Raw genomic sequence first — 17,867 nt, 5'->3', positions numbered from 1 at the left:
TCAAATGTACCTTGCTATCTCGACCTCTGTTCAGACAGTGGGTGGCTTGTAGGGAAAACACAGTCTCAAGCTAATGCACTCTAGCAACTCTTCAACCAAGGAAGCATGTTTTTGCTATGACTCTTCAGTTAAAGTGATGGTCTGTTATCTCATGTGCATTCTAAGTTCCTCCTCTACAAAGCAAGTGGGGAAGATTAGATTCCACAGTGCCGTACAACACAAAAAACGGGCCTCCCTCAAACTCAATCCAAGACGGACGGACGGACGGATGGACGGCCAGCACCTGCCAGATCACCAAATGCTCCAAGTCCGCGGACAAAAACATTTTGTCTGACAATAGACCATGAAATTTCTCTTTTTCCGTATCATTCGTGGATGCCCATGTCATTTAATGACAAATGGCATTTGTCTTTGCTGCTCAAAATGTTATTAAGCACCGTGTTACACATCAAAGTATCAGAAAAACTTGATCATTCTTTTAGTTTTTAAAAGCCACAATGGTCCTAGAGCTGCTGGAAAGAGTTAAGCGAGCCCTTCTCTAAAGAGAAGTAGTAAATCTGCTGGCTGTAAAGTGTTATTTCAAATCAAGTGGTGCGCATAGGATGACTCCTTACAAACCAACGTCCTATTGAATTTGTGACAGGGCTAGATTAAATTGACATTCTAGTCATGTCATTGGAAAAAAACAGCAGAAATGTCTTTGGTTTACGCTACTCACAGTGCCAAAACCTGGTTCCCTCATTCCCTGACCGGGAATCAAACCCAGGCCGCGGCAGTGAGAGCTCCGTATCCTAGCCACTAGACCATCAGGGACCTGAAAGCAGTGCACACGGTACAGGTTGCAAGACTGTGGTAAACTCTTCCTAACTGGCAAATTAATTGGCATAGTGCATTGTACTGAACTTGTGAACATTTTAGCCTTAGATGAAAGCAATTGTGCGCATCTGGAGAATGAATCCAAGCAAGCACAAGTTTCACGCTTTAGACTTCTCTCTTATTTCAGGGAATAATAGAAAGATTCCTGAGTAAGAGTGAGTGTCATAGCCCTGCAAAAAAAACAGTTGATAGATGACTAAATAATGGTCTGTCAGGGCATTGGTGGTATAGTGGAGAGAATAGCTGCTTGCCAAGCAGTTGACCTGGGTTCAATTCCCGGCCAATGCATTCTCTGCTCCGTGTATAATCAGCTTTCAAATGTACCTTGCTATCTCTACCTCTGCTCAGACAATGGGTGTCTTGTAGGGAAAACACAGTCTCAAGCTAATGCACTCTAGCAACTCTTCAACCAAGGAAGCATGTTTTGCTATGACTCTTCAGTTAAAGTGATGGTCTGTTTTCTCATGTGCATTCTAAGTTCCTCCTCTACAAAAGGAAGTGGGGAAGATTAGATTCCACAGTGCCGTACGACACAAAAAACGGGCCTCCCTCAAACTCAATCCAAGACGGATGGACGGCCAGCACCTGCCAGATCACCAAATGCTCCAAGTCTGTGGACAAAAACATTTTGTCCGACAATAGAGCAAGAAATTTCTCTTTTTCCGTATCATTCGTGGATGCCCATGTCATTTAATGACAAATAGCATTTGTCTTTGCTGCTCAAAATGTTATTAAGCACCGTGTTACACATCAAAGTATCAGAAAAACTTGATCATTCTTTTAGTTTTTAAAAGCCACAATGGTCCTAGAGCTGCTGGAAAGAGTTAAGCGAGCCCTTCCCTAAAGAGAAGTAGTAAATCTGCTGGCTGTAAAGTGTTATTTCAAATCAAGTGGTGCGCATAGGATGACTCCTTACAAACCAACGTCCTATTGAATTTGTGACAGGGCTAGATTAAATTGACATTCTAGTCATGTCATTGGAAAACAACAGCAGGAATGTCTTTGGTTTACGTTACTCACAGTGCCAAAACCTGGTTCCCTCATTCCCTGACCGGGAATCGAACCCAGGCCGCGGCGGTGAGAGCGCCGAATCCTAGCCACTAGACCATCAGGGACCCGCAAGCAGTGCACACGGTACAGGTTGCAAGACTGTGGTAAACTCATTCCTAACTGGCAAATTAATTGGCATAGTGCATTGTACTGAAGTTGTGAACATTTTAGCCTTAGATGAAAGCAATTGTGCGCATCTGGAGAATGAATCCAAGCAAGCACAAGTTTCACGCTTTAGACTTCTCTCTTATTTCAGGGAGAAATAGAAAGATTCCTGAGTAAGAGTGAGTGTGTCATAGCCCTGCAAGAAAAACAGTTGATAGATGACTAAATAAGGGTCTGTCAGGGCATTGGTGGTATAGTGGGGAGAATAGCTGCTTGCCAAGCAGTTGACCCGGGTTCGATTCCCGGCCAATGCATTCTCTGCTCCGTGTATAATCAGCTTTCAAATGTACCTTGCTATCTCTAGCTCTGTTCAGACAATGGGTGGCTTGTAGAGAAAACACAGTCTCAAGCTAATGCACTCTAGCAACTCTTCAACCAAGGAAGCATGTTTTGCTATGACTCTTCAGTTAAAGTGATGGTCTGTTTTCTCATGTGCATTCTAAGTTCCTCCTCTACAAAGCAAGTGGGGAAGATTAGATTCCACAGTGCCGTACGACACAAAAAACGGGCCTCCCTCAAACTCAATCCAAGACGGATGGACGGCCAGCACCTGCCAGATCACCAAATGCTCCAAGTCCGCGGACAAAAACATTTTGTCCGACAATAGACCATGAAATTTCTCTTTTTCCGTATCATTCGTGGATGCCCATGTCATTTAATGACAAATAGCATTTGTCTTTGCTGCTCAAAATGTTATTAAGCACCGTGTTACACATCAAAGTATCAGAAAAACTTGATCATTCTTTTAGTTTTTAAAAGCCACAATGGTCCTAGAGCTGCTGGAAAGAGTTAAGCGAGCCCTTCCCTAAAGAGAAGTAGTATATCTGCTGGCTGTAAAGTGTTATTTCAAATCAAGTGGTGCGCATAGGATGACTCCTTACAAACCAACGTCCTATTGAATTTGTGACAGGGCTAGATTAAATTGACATTCTAGTCATGTCATTGGAAAACAACAGCAGAAATGTCTTTGGTTTACGCTACTCACAGTGCCAAAACCTGGTTCCCTCATTCCCTGACCGGGAATCGAACCCCGGCCGCGGCGGTGAGAGCGCCGAATCCTAGCCACTAGACCATCAGGGACCCGCAAGCAGTGCACACGGTACAGGTTGCAAGACTGTGGTAAACTCATTCCTAACTGGCAAATTAATTGGCATAGTGCATTGTACTGAAGTTGTGAACATTTTAGCCTTAGATGAAAGCAATTGTGCGCATCTGGAGAATGAATCCAAGCAAGCACAAGTTTCACGCTTTAGACTTCTCTCTTATTTCAGGGAATAATAGAAAGATTCCTGAGTAAGAGTGAGTGTCATAGCCCTGCAAAAAAAACAGTTGATAGATGACTAAATAATGGTCTGTCAGGGCATTGGTGGTATAGTGGAGAGAATAGCTGCTTGCCAAGCAGTTGACCTGGGTTCAATTCCCGGCCAATGCATTCTCTGCTCCGTGTATAATCAGCTTTCAAATGTACCTTGCTATCTCTACCTCTGCTCAGACAATGGGTGTCTTGTAGGGAAAACACAGTCTCAAGCTAATGCACTCTAGCAACTCTTCAATCAAGGAAGCATTTTTTGCTATGACTCTTCAGTTAAAGTGATGGTCTGTTTTCTCATGTGCATTCTAAGTTCCTCCTCTACAAAGCAAGTGGGGAAGATTAGATTCCACAGTGCCGTACGACACAAAAAACGGGCCTCCCTCAAACTCAATCCAAGACGGACGGACGGATGGACGGCCAGCACCTGCCAGATCACCAAATGCTCCAAGTCCGCGGACAAAAACATTTTGTCCGACAATAGACCATGACATTTCTCTTTTTCCGTATCATTCGTGGATGCCCATGTCATTTAATGACAAATAGCATTTGTCTTTGCTGCTCAAAATGTTATTAAGCACCGTGTTACACATCAAAGTATCAGAAAAACTTGATCATTCTTTTAGTTTTTAAAAGCCACAATGGTCCTAGAGCTGCTGGAAAGAGTTAAGCGAGCCCTTCTCTAAAGAGAAGTAGTAAATCTGCTGGCTGTAAAGTGTTATTTCAAATCAAGTGGTGCGCATAGGATGACTCCTTACAATCCAATGTCCTATTGAATTTGTGACAGGGCTAGATTAAATTGACATTCTGGTCATGTCATTGGAAAACAACAGCAGAAATGTCTTTGGTTTACGCTACTCACAGTGCCAAAACCTGGTTCCCTCATTCCCTGACCGGGAATCGAACCCGGGCCGCGGCGGTGAGAGCACCGAATCCTAGCCACTAGACCATCAGGGACCCGCAAGCAGTGCACACGGTACAGGTTGCAAGACTGTGGTAAACTCATTCCTAACTGGCAAATTAATTGGCATAGTGCATTGTACTGAAGTTGTGAACATTTTAGCCTTAGATGAAAGCAATTGTGCGCATCTGGAGAATGAATCCAAGCAAGCACAAGTTTCACGCTTTAGACTTCTCTCTTATTTCAGGGAGAAATAGAAAGATTCCTGAGTAAGAGTGAGTGTGTCATAGCCCTGCACGAAAAACAGTTGATAGATGACTAAATAAGGGTCTGTCAGGGCATTGGTGGTATAGTGGAGAGAATAGCTGCTTGCCAAGCAGTTGACCCGGGTTCGATTCCCGGCCAATGCATTCTCTGCTCCGTGTATAATCAGCTTTCAAATGTACCTTGCTATCTCTACCTCTGTTCAGACAATGGGTGGCTTGTAGGGAAAACACAGTCTCAAGCTAATGCACTCTAGCAACTCTTCAACCAAGGAAGCATGTTTTGCTATGACTCTTCAGTTAAAGTGATGGTCTGTTTTCTCATGTGCATTCTAAGTTCCTCCTCTACAAAGCAAGTGGGGAAGATTAGATTCCACAGTGCCGTACGACACAAAAAACGGGCCTCCCTCAAACTCAATCCAAGACGGATGGACGGCCAGCACCTGCCAGATCACCAAATGCTCCAAGTCTGTGGACAAAAACATTTTGTCCGACAATAGAGCAAGAAATTTCTCTTTTTCCGTATCATTCGTGGATGCCCATGTCATTTAATGACAAATAGCATTTGTCTTTGCTGCTCAAAATGTTATTAAGCACCGTGTTACACATCAAAGTATCAGAAAAACTTGATCATTCTTTTAGTTTTTAAAAGCCACAATGGTCCTAGAGCTGCTGGAAAGAGTTAAGCGAGCCCTTCCCTAAAGAGAAGTAGTAAATCTGCTGGCTGTAAAGTGTTATTTCAAATCAAGTGGTGCGCATAGGATGACTCCTTACAAACCAACGTCCTATTGAATTTGTGACAGGGCTAGATTAAATTGACATTCTAGTCATGTCATTGGAAAACAACAGCAGGAATGTCTTTGGTTTACGTTACTCACAGTGCCAAAACCTGGTTCCCTCATTCCCTGACCGGGAATCGAACCCAGGCCGCGGCGGTGAGAGCGCCGAATCCTAGCCACTAGACCATCAGGGACCCGCAAGCAGTGCACACGGTACAGGTTGCAAGACTGTGGTAAACTCATTCCTAACTGGCAAATTAATTGGCATAGTGCATTGTACTGAAGTTGTGAAAATTTTAGCCTTAGATGAAAGCAATTGTGCGCATCTGGAGAATGAATCCAAGCAAGCACAAGTTTCACGCTTTAGACTTCTCTCTTATTTCAGGGAGAAATAGAAAGATTCCTGAGTAAGAGTGAGTGTGTCATAGCCCTGCAAGAAAAACAGTTGATAGATGACTAAATAAGGGTCTGTCAGGGCATTGGTGGTATAGTGGGGAGAATAGCTGCTTGCCAAGCAGTTGACCTGGGTTCGATTCCCGGCCAATGCATTCTCTGCTCCGTGTATAATCAGCTTTCAAATGTACCTTGCTATCTCTAGCTCTGTTCAGACAATGGGTGGCTTGTAGAGAAAACACAGTCTCAAGCTAATGCACTCTAGCAACTCTTCAACCAAGGAAGCATGTTTTGCTATGACTCTTCAGTTAAAGTGATGGTCTGTTTTCTCATGTGCATTCTAAGTTCCTCCTCTACAAAGCAAGTGGGGAAGATTAGATTCCACAGTGCCGTACGACACAAAAAACGGGCCTCCCTCAAACTCAATCCAAGACGGATGGACGGCCAGCACCTGCCAGATCACCAAATGCTCCAAGTCCGCGGACAAAAACATTTTGTCCGACAATAGACCATGAAATTTCTCTTTTTCCGTATCATTCGTGGATGCCCATGTCATTTAATGACAAATAGCATTTGTCTTTGCTGCTCAAAATGTTATTAAGCACCGTGTTACACATCAAAGTATCAGAAAAACTTGATCATTCTTTTAGTTTTTAAAAGCCACAATGGTCCTAGAGCTGCTGGAAAGAGTTAAGCGAGCCCTTCCCTAAAGAGAAGTAGTAAATCTGCTGGCTGTAAAGTGTTATTTCAAATCAAGTGGTGCGCATAGGATGACTCCTTACAAACCAACGTCCTATTGAATTTGTGACAGGGCTAGATTAAATTGACATTCTAGTCATGTCATTGGAAAACAACAGCAGAAATGTCTTTGGTTTACGTTACTCACAGTGCCAAAACCTGGTTCCCTCATTCCCTGACCGGGAATCGAACCCAGGCCGCGGCGGTGAGAGCGCCGAATCCTAGCCACTAGACCATCAGGGACCCGCAAGCAGTGCACACGGTACAGGTTGCAAGACTGTGGTAAACTCATTCCTAACTGGCAAATTAATTGGCATAGTGCATTGTACTGAAGTTGTGAACATTTTAGCCTTAGATGAAAGCAATTGTGCGCATCTGGAGAATGAATCCAAGCAAGCACAAGTTTCACGCTTTAGACTTCTCTCTTATTTCAGGGAGAAATAGAAAGATTCCTGAGTAAGAGTGAGTGTGTCATAGCCCTGCAAGAAAAACAGTTGATAGATGACTAAATAAGGGTCTGTCAGGGCATTGGTGGTATAGTGGGGAGAATAGCTGCTTGCCAAGCAGTTGACCCGGGTTCGATTCCCGGCCAATGCATTCTCTGCTCCGTGTATAATCTGCTTTCAAATGTACCTTGCTATCTCTACCTCTGTTCAGACAATGGGTGGCTTGTAGGGAAAACACAGTCTCAAGCTAATGCACTCTAGCAACTCTTCAACCAAGGACGCATGTTTTGCTATGACTCTTCAGTTAAAGTGATGGTCTGTTTTCTCATGTGCATTCTAAGTTCCTCCTCTACAAAGCAAGTGGGGAAGATTAGATTCCACAGTGCCGTACGACACAAAAAACGGGCCTCCCTCAAACTCAATCCAAGACGGATGGACGGCCAGCACCTGCCAGATCACCAAATGCTCCAAGTCCGCGGACAAAAACATTTTGTCCGACAATAGACCATGAAATTTCTCTTTTTCCGTATCATTCGTGGATGCCCATGTCATTTAATGACAAATAGCATTTGTCTTTGCTGCTCAAAATGTTATTAAGCACCGTGTTACACATCAAAGTATCAGAAAAACTTGATCATTCTTTTAGTTTATAAAAGCCACAATGGTCCTAGAGCTGCTGGAAAGAGTTAAGCGAGCCCTTCCCTAAAGAGAAGTAGTAAATCTGCTGGCTGTAAAGTGTTATTTCAAATCAAGTGGTGCGCATAGGATGACTCCTTACAAACCAACGTCCTATTGAATTTGTGACAGGGCTAGATTAAATTGACATTCTAGTCATGTCATTGGAAAACAACAGCAGAAATGTCTTTGGTTTACGCTACTCACAGTGCCAAAACCTGGTTCCCTCATTCCCTGACCGGGAATCGAACCCCGGCCGCGGCGGTGAGAGCGCCGAATCCTAGCCACTAGACCATCAGGGACCCGCAAGCAGTGCACACGGTACAGGTTGCAAGACTGTGGTAAACTCATTCCTAACTGGCAAATTAATTGGCATAGTGCATTGTACTGAAGTTGTGAACATTTTAGCCTTAGATGAAAGCAATTGTGCGCATCTGGAGAATGAATCCAAGCAAGCACAAGTTTCACGCTTTAGACTTCTCTCTTATTTCAGGGAGAAATAGAAAGATTCCTGAGTAAGAGTGAGTGTGTCATAGCCCTGCAAGAAAAACAGTTGATAGATGACTAAATAAGGGTCTGTCAGGGCATTGGTGGTATAGTGGGGAGAATAGCTGCTTGCCAAGCAGTTGACCCGGGTTCGATTCCTGGCCAATGCATTCTCTGCTCCGTGTATAATCAGCTTTCAAATGTACCTTGCTATCTCTACCTCTGTTCAGACAATGGGTGGCTTGTAGGGAAAACACAGTCTCAAGCTAATGCACTCTAGCAACTCTTCAACCAAGGAAGCATGTTTTGCTATGACTCTTAAGTTAAAGTGATGGTCTGTTTTCTCATGTGCATTCTAAGTTCCTCCTCTACAAAGCAAGTGGGGAAGATTAGATTCCACAGTGCCGTACGACACAAAAAACGGGCCTCCCTCAAACTCAATCCAAGACGGATGGACGGCCAGCACCTGCCAGATCACCAAATGCTCCAAGTCCGCGGACAAAAACATTTTGTCCGACAATAGACCATGAAATTTCTCTTTTTCCGTATCATTCGTGGATGCCCATGTCATTTAATGACAAATAGCATTTGTCTTTGCTGCTCAAAATGTTATTAAGCACCGTGTTACACATCAAAGTATCAGAAAAACTTGATCATTCTTTTAGTTTTTAAAAGCCACAATGGTCCTAGAGCTGCTGGAAAGAGTTAAGCGAGCCCTTCCCTAAAGAGAAGTAGTAAATCTGCTGGCTGTAAAGTGTTATTTCAAATCAAGTGGTGCGCATAGGATGACTCCTTACAAACCAACGTCCTATTGAATTTGTGACAGGGCTAGATTAAATTGACATTCTAGTCATGTCATTGGAAAACAACAGCAGGAATGTCTTTGGTTTACGTTACTCACAGTGCCAAAACCTGGTTCCCTCATTCCCTGACCGGGAATCGAACCCAGGCCGCGGCGGTGAGAGCGCCGAATCCTAGCCACTAGACCAACAGGGACCCGCAAGCAGTGCACACGGTACAGGTTGCAAGACTGTGGTAAACTCATTCCTAACTGGCAAATTAATTGGCATAGTGCATTGTACTGAAGTTGTGAACATTTTAGCCTTAGATGAAAGCAATTGTGCGCATCTGGAGAATGAATCCAAGCAAGCACAAGTTTCACGCTTTAGACTTCTCTCTTATTTCAGGGAGAAATAGAAAGATTCCTGAGTAAGAGTGAGTGTGTCATAGCCCTGCAAGAAAAACAGTTGATAGATGACTAAATAAGGGTCTGTCAGGGCATTGGTGGTATGGTGGGGAGAATAGCTGCTTGCCAAGCAGTTGACCTGGGTTCAATTCCCGGCCAATGCATTCTCTGCTCCGTGTATAATCAGCTTTCAAATGTACCTTGCTATCTCTACCTCTGTTCAGACAATGGGTGGCTTGTAGGGAAAACACAGTCTCAAGCTAATGCACTCTAGCAACTCTTCAACCAAGGACGCATGCTTTGCTATGACTCTTCAGTTAAAGTGATGGTCTGTTTTCTCATGTGCATTCTAAGTTCCTCCTCTACAAAGCAAGTGGGGAAGATTAGATTCCACAGTGCCGTACGACACAAAAAACGGGCCTCCCTCAAACTCAATCCAAGACGGATGGACGGCCAGCACCTGCCAGATCACCAAATGCTCCAAGTCCGCGGACAAAAACATTTTGTCCGACAATAGACCATGAAATTTCTCTTTTTCCGTATCATTCGTGGATGCCCATGTCATTTAATGACAAATAGCATTTGTCTTTGCTGCTCAAAATGTTATTAAGCACCGTGTTACACATCAAAGTATCAGAAAAACTTGATCATTCTTTTAGTTTATAAAAGCCACAATGGTCCTAGAGCTGCTGGAAAGAGTTAAGCGAGCCCTTCCCTAAAGAGAAGTAGTAAATCTGCTGGCTGTAAAGTGTTATTTCAAATCAAGTGGTGCGCATAGGATGACTCCTTACAAACCAACGTCCTATTGAATTTGTGACAGGGCTAGATTAAATTGACATTCTAGTCATGTCATTGGAAAACAACAGCAGAAATGTCTTTGGTTTACGCTACTCACAGTGCCAAAACCTGGTTCCCTCATTCCCTGACCGGGAATCGAACCCCGGCCGCGGCGGTGAGAGCGCCGAATCCTAGCCACTAGACCATCAGGGACCCGCAAGCAGTGCACACGGTACAGGTTGCAAGACTGTGGTAAACTCATTCCTAACTGGCAAATTAATTGGCATAGTGCATTGTACTGAAGTTGTGAACATTTTAGCCTTAGATGAAAGCAATTGTGCGCATCTGGAGAATGAATCCAAGCAAGCACAAGTTTCACGCTTTAGACTTCTCTCTTATTTCAGGGAGAAATAGAAAGATTCCTGAGTAAGAGTGAGTGTGTCATAGCCCTGCAAGAAAAACAGTTGATAGATGACTAAATAAGGGTCTGTCAGGGCATTGGTGGTATAGTGGGGAGAATAGCTGCTTGCCAAGCAGTTGACCCGGGTTCGATTCCCGGCCAATGCATTCTCTGCTCCGTGTATAATCAGCTTTCAAATGTACCTTGCTATCTCTACCTCTGTTCAGACAATGGGTGGCTTGTAGGGAAAACACAGTCTCAAGCTAATGCACTCTAGCAACTCTTCAACCAAGGAAGCATGTTTTGCTATGACTCTTAAGTTAAAGTGATGGTCTGTTTTCTCATGTGCATTCTAAGTTCCTCCTCTACAAAGCAAGTGGGGAAGATTAGATTCCACAGTGCCGTACGACACAAAAAACGGGCCTCCCTCAAACTCAATCCAAGACGGATGGACGGCCAGCACCTGCCAGATCACCAAATGCTCCAAGTCCGCGGACAAAAACATTTTGTCCGACAATAGACCATGAAATTTCTCTTTTTCCGTATCATTCGTGGATGCCCATGTCATTTAATGACAAATAGCATTTGTCTTTGCTGCTCAAAATGTTATTAAGCACCGTGTTACACATCAAAGTATCAGAAAAACTTGATCATTCTTTTAGTTTTTAAAAGCCACAATGGTCCTAGAGCTGCTGGAAAGAGTTAAGCGAGCCCTTCCCTAAAGAGAAGTAGTAAATCTGCTGGCTGTAAAGTGTTATTTCAAATCAAGTGGTGCGCATAGGATGACTCCTTACAAACCAACGTCCTATTGAATTTGTGACAGGGCTAGATTAAATTGACATTCTAGTCATGTCATTGGAAAACAACAGCAGGAATGTCTTTGGTTTACGTTACTCACAGTGCCAAAACCTGGTTCCCTCATTCCCTGACCGGGAATCGAACCCAGGCCGCGGCGGTGAGAGCGCCGAATCCTAGCCACTAGACCAACAGGGACCCGCAAGCAGTGCACACGGTACAGGTTGCAAGACTGTGGTAAACTCATTCCTAACTGGCAAATTAATTGGCATAGTGCATTGTACTGAAGTTGTGAACATTTTAGCCTTAGATGAAAGCAATTGTGCGCATCTGGAGAATGAATCCAAGCAAGCACAAGTTTCACGCTTTAGACTTCTCTCTTATTTCAGGGAGAAATAGAAAGATTCCTGAGTAAGAGTGAGTGTGTCATAGCCCTGCAAGAAAAACAGTTGATAGATGACTAAATAAGGGTCTGTCAGGGCATTGGTGGTATAGTGGGGAGAATAGCTAGCCTGGGTGCCAGCCGAACTTAGCCCCGCCCATAAAAGTTTTGGTCGGGAAGTTCGGTCTGGCTCTGCTCAGTTGGGAAATCATTATGCCCGACCAAGAATTGGTCGGACCAATCAGATTGCCAGGGTGGGCTTTATACGATGATGGACAGATGATCAACAGGGACATTATCGACTACGTCACTAAAGAGCTGAACACGGCTGCCGCTGGAGAGCTAGGGTGTGTAGATTCTGCCATCGAGTCTGTTCTACAGGATCTCCACATTGCATTCATTTTGAAAGACGAACAGAGGAACGTGATAAAGGCTTTTATCGATAGAAAATATGTTTTTGCCGTCCTTCCTACAACAAGTGTGTGTTGCTTAATCTACGTCACATACTACGTTGCTCTGATTGGTTGTAGGTCTATCCAATTGAGCGAAGAGGCATTTTTTCTCCTGGTTCGGTTGAAACACGCCCCATACCCAAATCTCTATTGAGCGGTATCAGACTCACATTCTGACTAGAATCGTGAGTATGACGTAGTCAGGCTAGAGAATAGCTGCTTGCCAAGCAGTTGACCCGGGTTCGATTCCCAGCCAATGCATTCTCTGCTCCGTGTATAATCAGCTTTCAAATGTACCTTGCTATCTCTACCTCTGTTCAGACAATGGGTGGCTTGTAGAGAAAACACAGTCTCAAGCTAATGCACTCTAGCAACTCTTCAACCAAGGAAGCATGTTTTGCTATGACTCTTCAGTTAAAGTGATGGTCTGTTTTCTCATGTGCATTCTTAAGCCCTATTCGGACGGGACTAGTTCAATGGGGGGACGTATGGTAATGTTGGTTAACCAGACGACGCCAGGGAGAAGAAATGACCAATTCGGACGGGACAAGAAATCCCTGTAATATTCATCTAACATGGGAGGAGTTTTCTTGAATATAAAGCATTCTGCTCCAAAATTATTGTATACAAACGCAGAAGACTTTTTTGTTTGTTTACCTGAATGATAAGTATTACTAAAACGTATTGTACAGTATAACAGAACAGAAGATTTATTCATTTTTGACCTTAATGTAAAGTACTGTTCACCAAAAGTTTTGCTCAGGATACTTATTTTACCTGAATGTAAAGTATAGTTTAAGAAAAGGATTGCACAACGAAACTTAAGTGTCATTTTCTATTTTACACCTAATTGTTTCTCTCTTTAAAAGGATGTGACGACATATTCCGTACTTATTACCGAAGGTCGCATTCGCACGGGATTAGTATTACCTATGTTAGATACTCCGGACCGTTTCACAGGAGGTAGAATTCTCGGCAAAGTTTACCGACATACTCCGCTATCTTTACTGACATGGCGCGTTCGGACGGGACTAGATTTCCCGGTTATTATTACTTTACCCCATGTCCCCCCATTAAACTAGTCCTGTCCGAATAGGGCTTAAGTTCCTCCTCTACAAAGCAAGTGGGGAAGATTAGATTCCACAGTGCCGTACGACACAAAAAACGGGCCTCCCTCAAACTCAATCCAAGACGGATGGACGGCCAGCACCTGCCAGATCACCAAATGCTCCAAGTCCGCTGACATAAACATTTTGTCCGACAATAGACCATGAAATTTCTCTTTTTCCGTATCATTCGTGGATGCCCATGTCATTTAATGACAAATAGCATTTGTCTTTGCTGCTCAAAATGTTATTAAGCACCGTGTTACACATCAAAGTATCAGAAAAACTTGATCATTCTTTTAGTTTTTAAAAGCCACAACGGTCCTAGAGCTGCTGGAAAGAGTTAAGCGAGCCCTTCCCTAAAGAGAAGTAGTAAATCTGCTGGCTGTAAAGTGTTATTTCAAATCAAGTGGTGCGCATAGGATGACTCGTTACAAACCAACGTCCTATTGAATTTGTGACAGGGCTAGATTAAATTGACATTCTAGTCATGTCATTGGAAAACAACAGCAGAAATGTCTTTGGTTTACGCTACTCACAGTGCCAAAACCTGGTTCCCTCATTCCCTGACCGGGAATCGAACCCCGGCCGCTGCAGTGAGAGCGCCGAATCCTAGCCACTAGACCATCAGGGACCCACAAGCAGTGCACACGGTACAGGTTGCAAGACTGTGGTAAACTCATTCCTAACTGGCAAATTAATTGGCATAGTGCATTGTACTGAAGTTGTGAACATTTTAGCCTTAGATGAAAGCAATTGTGCGCATCTGGAGAATGAATCCAAGCAAGCACAAGTTTCACGCTTTAGACTTCTCTCTTATTTCAGGGAGAAATAGAAAGATTCCTGAGTAAGAGTGAGTGTGTCATAGCCCTGCAAGAAAAACAGTTGATAGATGACTAAATAAGGGTCTGTCAGGGCATTGGTGGTATAGTGGGGACAATAGCTGCTTGCCAAGCAGTTGACCCGGGTTCGATTCCCGGCCAATGCATTCTCTGCTCCGTGTATAATCAGCTTTCAAATGTACCTTGCTATCTCTACCTCTGTTCAGACAATGGGTGGCTTGTAGGGAAAACACAGTCTCAAGCTAATGCACTCTAGCAACTCTTCAACCAAGGAAGCATGTTTTGCTATGACTCTTCAGTTAAAGTGATGGTCTGTTTTCTCATGTGCATTCTAAGTTCCTCCTCTACAAAGCAAGTGGGGAAGATTAGATTCCACAGTGCCGTACGACACAAAAAACGGGCCTCCCTCAAACTCAATCCAAGACGGATGGACGGCCAGCACCTGCCAGATCACCAAATGCTCCAAGTCCGCGGACAAAAACATTTTGTCCGACAATAGACCATGAAATTTCTCTTTTTCCGTATCATTCGTGGATGCCCATGTCATTTAATGACAAATAGCATTTGTCTTTGCTGCTCAAAATGTTATTAAGCACCGTGTTACACATCAAAGTATCAGAAAAACTTGATCATTCTTTTAGTTTTTAAAAGCCACAATGGTCCTAGAGCTGCTGGAAAGAGTTAAGCGAGCCCTTCCCTAAAGAGAAGTAGTAAATCTGCTGGCTGTAAAGTGTTATTTCAAATCAAGTGGTGCGCATAGGATGACTCCTTACAAACCAACGTCCTATTGAATTTGTGACAGGGCTAGATTAAATTGACATTCTAGTCATGTCATTGGAAAACAACAGCAGGAATGTCTTTGGTTTACGCTACTCACAGTGCCAAAACCTGGTTCCCTCATTCCCTGACCGGGAATCGAACCCAGGCCACGGCTGTGAGAGCGCCGAATCCTAGCCACTAGACCATCAGGGACCCGCAAGCAGTGCACACGGTACAGGTTGCAAGACTGTGGTAAACTCATTCCTAACTGGCAAATTAATTGGCATAGTGCATTGTACTGAAGTTGTGAACATTTTAGCCTTAGATGAAAGCAATTGTGCGCATCTGGAGAATGAATCCAAGCAAGCACAAGTTTCACGCTTTAGACTTCTCTCTTATTTCAGGGAGAAATAGAAAGATTCCTGAGTAAGAGTGAGTGTGTCATAGCCCTGCAAGAAAAACAGTTGATAGATGACTAAATAAGGGTCTGTCAGGGCATTGGTGGTATAGTGGGGAGAATAGCTGCTTGCCAAGCAGTTGACCCGGGTTCGATTCCCGGCCAATGCATTCTCTGCTCCGTGTATAATCAGCTTTCAAATGTACCTTGCTATCTCTACCTCTGCTCAGACAATGGGTGGCTTGTAGGGAAAACACAGTCTCAAGCTAATGCACTCTAGCAACTCTTCAACCAAGGAAGCATGTTTTGCTATGACTCTTCAGTTAAAGTGATGGTCTGTTTTCTCATGTGCATTCTAAGTTCCTCCTCTACAAAGCAAGTGGGGAAGATTAGATTCCACAGTGCCGTACGACACAAAAAACGGGCCACCCTCAAACTCAATCCAAGACGGATGGACGGCCAGCACCTGCCAGATCACCAAATGCTCCAAGTCCGCGGACAAAAACATTTTGTCCGACAATAGACCATGAAATTTCTCTTTTTCCGTATCATTCGTGGATGCCCATGTCATTTAATGACAAATAGCATTTGTCTTTGCTGCTCAAAATGTTATTAAGCACCGTGTTACACATCAAAGTATCAGAAAAACTTGATCATTCTTTTAGTTTTTAAAAGCCACAATGGTCCTAGAGCTGCTGGAAAGAGTTAAGCGAGCCCTTCCCTAAAGAGAAGTAGTAAATCTGCTGGCTGTAAAGTGTTATTTCAAATCAAGTGGTGCGCATAGGATGACTCCTTACAAACCAACGTCCTATTGAATTTGTGACAGGGCTAGATTAAATTGACATTCTAGTCATGTCATTGGAAAACAACAGCAGGAATGTCTTTGGTTTACGTTACTCACAGTGCCAAAACCTGGTTCCCTCATTCCCTGACCGGGAATCGAACCCAGGCCGCGGCGGTGAGAGCGCCGAATCCTAGCCACTAGACCAACAGGGACCCGCAAGCAGTGCACACGGTACAGGTTGCAAGACTGTGGTAAACTCATTCCTAACTGGCAAATTAATTGGCATAGTGCATTGTACTGAAGTTGTGAACATTTTAGCCTTAGATGAAAGCAATTGTGCGCATCTGGAGAATGAATCCAAGCAAGCACAAGTTTCACGCTTTAGACTTCTCTCTTATTTCAGGGAGAAATAGAAAGATTCCTGAGTAAGAGTGAGTGTGTCATAGCCCTGCAAGAAAAACAGTTGATAGATGACTAAATAAGGGTCTGTCAGGGCATTGGTGGTATAGTGGGGAGAATAGCTGCTTGCCAAGCAGTTGACCCGGGTTCGATTCCCGGCCAATGCATTCTCTGCTCCGTGTATAATCAGCTTTCAAATGTACCTTGCTATCTCTACCTCTGTTCAGACAATGGGTGGCTTGTAGAGAAAACACAGTCTCAAGCTAATGCACTCTAGCAACTCTTCAACCAAGGAAGCATGTTTTGCTATGACTCTTCAGTTAAAGTGATGGTCTGTTTTCTCATGTGCATTCTAAAGCCCTATTCGGACGGGACTAGTTCAATGGGGGGACGTATGGTAATGTTGGTTAACCAGACGACGCCAGGGAGAAGAAATGACCAATTCGGACGGGACAAGAAATCCCTGTAATATTCATCTAACATGGGAGGAGTTTTCTTGAATATAAAGCATTCTGCTCCAAAATTATTGTATACAAACGCAGAAGACTTTTTTGTTTGTTTACCTGAATGATAAGTATTACTAAAACGTATTGTACAGTATAACAGAACAGAAGATTTATTCATTTTTGACCTTAATGTAAAGTACTGTTCACCAAAAGTTTTGCTCAGGATACTTATTTTACCTGAATGTAAAGTATAGTTTAAGAAAAGGATTGCACAACGAAACTTAAGTGTCATTTTCTATTTTACACCTAATTGTTTCTCTCTTTAAAAGGATGTGACGACATATTCCGTACTTATTACCGAAGGTCGCATTCGCACGGGATTAGTATTACCTATGTTAGATACTCCGGACCGTTTCACAGGAGGTAGAATTCTCGGCAAAGTTTACCGACATACTCCGCTATCTTTACTGACATGGCGCGTTCGGACGGGACTAGATTTCCCGGTTATTATTACTTTACCCCATGTCCCCCCATTAAACTAGTCCTGTCCGAATAGGGCTTAAGTTCCTCCTCTACAAAGCAAGTGGGGAAGATTAGATTCCACAGTGCCGTACGACACAAAAAACGGGCCTCCCTCAAACTCAATCCAAGACGGATGGACGGCCAGCACCTGCCAGATCACCAAATGCTCCAAGTCCGCTGACATAAACATTTTGTCCGACAATAGACCATGAAATTTCTCTTTTTCCGTATCATTCGTGGATGCCCATGTCATTTAATGACAAATAGCATTTGTCTTTGCTGCTCAAAATGTTATTAAGCACCGTGTTACACATCAAAGTATCAGAAAAACTTGATCATTCTTTTAGTTTTTAAAAGCCACAATGGTCCTAGAGCTGCTGGAAAGAGTTAAGCGAGCCCTTCCCTAAAGAGAAGTAGTAAATCTGCTGGCTGTAAAGTGTTATTTCAAATCAAGTGGTGCGCATAGGATGACTCGTTACAAACCAACGTCCTATTGAATTTGTGACAGGGCTAGATTAAATTGACATTCTAGTCATGTC

At 43.5% G+C, this 17,867-nt stretch overlaps 12 non-coding genes across 12 annotated transcripts; 7 read left to right on the top strand and 5 right to left on the bottom strand.

Annotated features, from left to right (window-relative positions):
* Positions 1-1,919: 1,919 nt before the first annotated feature.
* trnae-cuc (transfer RNA glutamic acid (anticodon CUC)) lies at positions 1,920-1,991 on the bottom strand. Its single transcript has one exon. It is a non-coding gene; the product is annotated as a tRNA-Glu (tRNA).
* A 282-nt stretch (positions 1,992-2,273) lies between these two features.
* trnag-gcc (transfer RNA glycine (anticodon GCC)) lies at positions 2,274-2,345 on the top strand. The gene has a single exon. It is a non-coding gene; the product is annotated as a tRNA-Gly (tRNA).
* A 754-nt stretch (positions 2,346-3,099) lies between these two features.
* trnae-cuc (transfer RNA glutamic acid (anticodon CUC)) lies at positions 3,100-3,171 on the bottom strand. Its single transcript has one exon. It is a non-coding gene; the product is annotated as a tRNA-Glu (tRNA).
* Positions 3,172-4,285: 1,114 nt separating this feature from the next.
* Positions 4,286-4,357, bottom strand: trnae-cuc (transfer RNA glutamic acid (anticodon CUC)). The gene has a single exon. It is a non-coding gene; the product is annotated as a tRNA-Glu (tRNA).
* Positions 4,358-4,639: 282 nt separating this feature from the next.
* On the top strand, positions 4,640-4,711 carry trnag-gcc (transfer RNA glycine (anticodon GCC)). The gene has a single exon. It is a non-coding gene; the product is annotated as a tRNA-Gly (tRNA).
* A 754-nt stretch (positions 4,712-5,465) lies between these two features.
* Positions 5,466-5,537, bottom strand: trnae-cuc (transfer RNA glutamic acid (anticodon CUC)). Its single transcript has one exon. It is a non-coding gene; the product is annotated as a tRNA-Glu (tRNA).
* A 282-nt stretch (positions 5,538-5,819) lies between these two features.
* On the top strand, positions 5,820-5,891 carry trnag-gcc (transfer RNA glycine (anticodon GCC)). The gene has a single exon. It is a non-coding gene; the product is annotated as a tRNA-Gly (tRNA).
* Positions 5,892-6,645: 754 nt separating this feature from the next.
* trnae-cuc (transfer RNA glutamic acid (anticodon CUC)) lies at positions 6,646-6,717 on the bottom strand. The gene has a single exon. It is a non-coding gene; the product is annotated as a tRNA-Glu (tRNA).
* A 282-nt stretch (positions 6,718-6,999) lies between these two features.
* Positions 7,000-7,071, top strand: trnag-gcc (transfer RNA glycine (anticodon GCC)). Its single transcript has one exon. It is a non-coding gene; the product is annotated as a tRNA-Gly (tRNA).
* Positions 7,072-10,539: 3,468 nt separating this feature from the next.
* Positions 10,540-10,611, top strand: trnag-gcc (transfer RNA glycine (anticodon GCC)). Its single transcript has one exon. It is a non-coding gene; the product is annotated as a tRNA-Gly (tRNA).
* Positions 10,612-15,275: 4,664 nt separating this feature from the next.
* Positions 15,276-15,347, top strand: trnag-gcc (transfer RNA glycine (anticodon GCC)). The gene has a single exon. It is a non-coding gene; the product is annotated as a tRNA-Gly (tRNA).
* Positions 15,348-16,455: 1,108 nt separating this feature from the next.
* Positions 16,456-16,527, top strand: trnag-gcc (transfer RNA glycine (anticodon GCC)). The gene has a single exon. It is a non-coding gene; the product is annotated as a tRNA-Gly (tRNA).
* The last annotated feature ends 1,340 nt before the right edge of the window (positions 16,528-17,867 follow it).

The sequence above is a fragment of the Odontesthes bonariensis genome, chromosome 8 (genome assembly GCF_027942865.1).
Source record: "Odontesthes bonariensis isolate fOdoBon6 chromosome 8, fOdoBon6.hap1, whole genome shotgun sequence".
Lineage (NCBI taxonomy): Eukaryota > Metazoa > Chordata > Actinopteri > Atheriniformes > Atherinopsidae > Odontesthes > Odontesthes bonariensis.
Note: the sequence above shows the minus strand (reverse complement) of the source record. Positions and strands in the feature narration are given on the sequence as shown.